This window comes from Xenopus laevis, chromosome 8S (assembly GCF_017654675.1).
Source record: "Xenopus laevis strain J_2021 chromosome 8S, Xenopus_laevis_v10.1, whole genome shotgun sequence".
Taxonomy (NCBI): Eukaryota; Metazoa; Chordata; class Amphibia; order Anura; family Pipidae; genus Xenopus; species Xenopus laevis.
Window position 1 is genome coordinate 84,738,040 of NC_054386.1, and position 5,101 is coordinate 84,743,140.

The window sequence follows — 5,101 nt, forward strand, 5'->3', positions numbered from 1 at the left end:
CTTCGGTCTGCTGCATTTTATATTTTTGGGTACTTGGGAGCACATTTACTTAGGGTCGAATATCGAGGGTTTATTAACCCTCGATATTCGACCGTCGAAGTTAAATCCTTCGACTTCAAATATCGAAGTCGAAGGATTTAGCGCTATTCGTTCGACCGAACGATCGAAAGAATAATCGTTTGATCGAACTATTAAATCCTTCGAATGGAACGATTCGAAGTATTTTAATCCATCGATCGAACGATTTTCCTTCGATCAGAAATTGGCTAGAAAGCCTATGGGGACCTTCCCCATAGGCTAACATTGATGCTCGGTAGATTTTAGGTGGAGAAGTAGGTGGTTGAAGTTTTTTTAAAGAGACAGTACTTCGACTATCGAATGGTCGAATAGTCGAACGATTTTTAGTTCGAATCGTTCAATTCGAAGGTCGAAGTAGCCAATAAAAAACTTCGAAATTCAAAGTATTTTTTATTCTATTCCTTCACTCGAGCTAAGTAAATGTGCCCCTTGGTGTCAGTTTTGCACAACTTCTTGGCCTCCGGTTGTTGGAACTTAGCAACAGCTTCAATGTAAAGTTTGTCATTACTGTCCTATGCATTTCACAACAATTATCTGGTTCAGCTTTACTACAGCTGTAAAATATACTGTATAATAATGCTATGTCAGCTTACTGTGTAAAGTCATACTGTAACATTTGTACATCTACATTTAAGAAGAAAATCAGCATCTTGCTAAAACTTGAGATGTTATTTCCCCTTATCATTTCACTTATTCTCTCTTAAAGGAATTGTTCAGTGTAAAAATAAAAACTGGGTAAATAGATAGGCTGTGCAAAATAAAAAATGTTTCTGATATAGTTAATTAGCCAAAAATGTAATTTATAAAGGCTGGCGTGATTCTATAAATAACATATCAGTCAGAACACTACTTCCTGCTTTTCAGCTCTCTTGGTTTACACTGACTGGTTACCCTGGCTACCAGGCAGTAACCAATCAGAGACTTGAGGGGGGGGGGCACATGGGATGCTTTTGAATCTGAGCTGAAAACTGAGGATCAATTACAAACTCACTGAACAGAAATGTGGCCCCCCTTCAAGTCGCTGACTAACTCAGAGTTATAGAGCTGAAAAGCAGGAAGTTGGATTCTGGCTGTTTTATTAGACATCTGTTCACTCCAGCCTTTATATATATTACATATTTGGCTAACTAACTATATTAGAAACATTTTTTATTTTGCACAGTCTATCTATTTACACAGTTTTCATTTTCACACTGAACTATTCCTTTAAGGAGTATAAAGGAAAGTTATGCGTATCAGCCCTCTATAAAGCATGGCGAGCAAAATTCTGTTGACTGCCAAAACTGTTTATCTGAGGGTTACAGCATGTCCTTTTATATACTGTACAGCTGTAATATTTATGTAACTTCTAGAAATGTGCAGCCCCTTAGGTGCTTAGGTGATTACATAATTCAAAGTTTCACTGCATAATGTTAAAGTTAAAGGGATACTGTCATGGGAAAACATGGTTTGTTCAAAATGCATCAGTTAATAGTGCTGCTGAAATCCATTTTACAAAAGAGCAAACAGATTTTTTTATATTCAATTTTGAAATCTGACATGGGGCTAGACATATTGTCAGTTTCCCAGCTGCCCCCAGTCATGTGACTTGTGCTCTGATAAACTTCTGTCACTCTTTACTGCTGTACTGCAAGTTGGAGTGATATCACCCCCCCCCCCCCCAGCAGCCTAACAGAATAATGGGAAGGTAACCAGATAGCAGCTCCCTAACACAAGATAACAGCTGCCTGGTAGATCTAAGAACAACACTCAATAGTAAAAGCCAAGTCCCACTGGGACTGATTCAGTTACATTAAGTAGGAGAAATAACAGCCTGCCAAAAAGTAGTTACATCCTAAAGTGCAGGCACAAGTCACATGACTGGGGGCAGCTGGGACACTGACAATATGTCTAGCCCCATGTCAGATTTCAAAATTGAATATAAGAAAATCTGTTTGCTCTTTTGAGAAATGGATTTCAATGCAGAATTCTGCTGGAGTAGCATTATTAACGGATGTGTTTTAAAAAAAATGTTTTCTCATGACGGTATTGCTTTAATATCATCAGAAAGCTTCATGTTTCCGTCTGCTGGTATTCATATTTTGTTTTTCGTTTTTCAGGTTATAATTATATACTTTTCCATTGTGATAATTTGTGTTCTCATTTTAATGCCTTTAAATGAAGTGCGAGATTCTTAGATTTTCTTATGTGTACTTACACTGAAAAATTGTCTGGCATAGCCTCTTGCACGGGAAAGTCCATAAATGCGTGTGTGGGTGGTTGTATGTATGCCTGTATCTCCTCAAAACATTCCTCACCTACTATCCTTAAATAAAACCTAAGACAAAAATTTGGTTCGTGCCCCTCAGAGAGAATTTATGGAGAAATGTGCATGTAATTCCTTAATATTGAACTCTAGTAGCATTAAATTAATGTTATGCAAGAGAACGTAATATCTTACAGTTTATCATTACAGCGTTTGAATAGATCTTGTGACTCCTTTATATCATAAAATATTCCAGTCCTTTTCTCACTTTTTTCTTACACAGTACCAACTGTTGACTTGTTGACACTGCTTCTAACTTTAAAGGACAAGTAAACCTTTAAAATAAGTGAATTTAAAATTGATGAGGGTGCTATTCTAAGAAATTTTGCAGTGTACATTCATTATTCATTTTGTTTTTATTCCAAGATATTAAAGGAGAAGGAAAGGTTAAAACTAAGTAAGCCTTATCAGAAAGGTCCATCTAAATATACCAGTAATCCCCCAAAGTAGTGCTGCTCTGAGTCCTCTGTCAAAAGAAACACTGCATTTCTTTCCTTCTATTGTGTACACATGGACTTCTGTATCAGACTTCCTGCCTTCAGCTTAAACATCATTGCCCTGGGCAAGAGCATGCTCAGTTTGCTCCTCTCCCCCCACCCCTCCCTTCTCTACTGTAATCTGAGCCCAGAGCAGGGAGAGACACAGGCAGGAAGTGATGTCAGACCATGTTAATACTGCAGCTCCTATCCTAAACAAACAGAGAGCTTCTAGAGCTTTTTACTCAGGTATGGTAAAACATTCTACAGAATAAATATAGCATTCTATCTTGCACTATTGCAGCTAATCTATCGGCAATAAAATGCCTCCGTAGCTTTCCTTCTCCTTTAAGGGATACATGTGCTGTTAATATGAATGAATTTTGTTACAACAGCGCCACCTGCTGGTCAGTTTCCAACCAGTCTGACCACAAAGTAGTCAAGGATGTTGTCAGGTGAAAGAAAGAGGCTGCTCTGATGTTCTTCTGCTTAGGAAAGATGTGAGAAAGGTTTCTAAATTTTTTTCCTAAGCAGAAGAACATCAGAGCAGCCTCTTTCTTTCTCCTAACAACTTCCTTGACTACTTGGTGGTCAGACTGGTTGGAAACTGACCAGCAGATGGCGCTTTTGTAACAAAACGTATTCATATTAACATTACGGGGCCGATTCACTAACTTCGAGTGAAGGATTCGAAGTAAAAAAACTTCGAATTTCGAAGTGTTTTTTGGGCTACTTCGACCATCGAATGGGCTACTACGACCTTCGACTACGACTTCGAATCGAACTATTCGAACTAAAAATCGTTCGACTATTCGACCATTCGATAGTCGAAGTACTATCTCTTTAAGAAAAAACTTCGACCCCCTAGTTCGCCATCTAAAAGCTACCGAACTCAATGTTAGGCTTTCCTACGTTTTTTTTTTTTTGATCGAAGGATATTCCTTCGATCGTTGGATTAAAATCCTTCGAATGGATATTCGACTCTTTGTGAATCGGCCCCTACATGTATCACTTCATATCTTGGAATAAAAACAAAATAAATAATAAATGTAAATGGCAAAAGTGCTCAGAATATCGCCCTCATTCATTTTAAATTCACTTATTTTTAAGGTTTACTTGTCCTTTAACCTATTAAATATGTCACTTTCATTAAAGGAGAAGGAAAGTCTTATGCAGCGTGCCCCATATTCCGACGGTTTTGGTTTCCTCTTTTTCAGAAAGTGACTTTTATTTTCCATCTCCAATATTGACATCTCAGTATCATAAGGTGTTTTAGAAGAACGAGCTGACCCATTGCACTTCATTTATCCGTTCGTAACCCTTACAAACTGACACGTACACATACGCACGTGTTTTTCTAAGAATACTATAATGAGAATTTCGCGTGACAATCTCCTCTTGTCTTCCTGGGAGGAAGCGGGAGGGGAGGTAAAGGGGAAAATAGAGCAGGAAGTTTTGGTGAGAAGGTTCACGTTCCGCTAATTTGTCTGCATTTTTCAGAAAAATTTTTTTTTTTAGAAAGTAGAGAGAATTAGGCTGTTAAAAGCATGATGCTTATGGTGTTGTATGAGCCGGTTCTCAAGTCAGATCCATGTTTGCTGTCAAACTAAATTACGTTCTGAAATCTGCTAAATATTGGAACAGATCTTTTATTTTTCTCAGTCTAAAATCAATTGCATTTGTCTGTGCTCAGTTTGTCATTGTGCTTGTGACCTGTACTCCTGTGTGCTATATATTTGCCTATAACGTCTGCTGCATTTTCCACTGCATGTCTGCATCATTGGTATCATCTGTATCTCATAATGCATAAATAAATCTCTCGACAGTTTATATCAGCTACCTAATAAACCATTACATTATTTCTATTATGTTCTATCTTGTTCTCTTTTTTTATTCCCCTTCACTTTTACTAAGATATTTTATGTATGATCACCTGTGTGCTTCTCCTAATGTACCAGCTACAGCTAATGCCTAGTCTTTCATTTTCTTAAAGGAGAAATCAACCTGTTCTGAAAAAACCCGTACCCCCCCATCTCCCCCCCCCGGGGGAGATACTCCATACTTACCCCTCGCCGCAGATTTTTCCAGCGAAGTTCTACATGTCCATCTTCTGCATCCTCTGTAAAGTGACTTTGAGATCGGCAATTTGCGTGTAATTCCGCACATGCGCAGTTCCGCAAACTGGAAAACTACTCCAACTGCGCATGCGCAGAAATACCGATCTCGCAGTCAATTTACAGAG

At 38.2% G+C, this 5,101-nt stretch overlaps 1 long non-coding RNA gene across 1 annotated transcript; it reads left to right on the top strand.

The window, feature by feature from the left end:
* Positions 1-3,908: 3,908 nt before the first annotated feature.
* Positions 3,909-4,724, top strand: LOC108700675. Its single transcript, XR_001933013.2, has 2 exons — positions 3,909-4,344; positions 4,504-4,724. It is a non-coding gene; the product is annotated as an uncharacterized LOC108700675 (long non-coding RNA).
* The last annotated feature ends 377 nt before the right edge of the window (positions 4,725-5,101 follow it).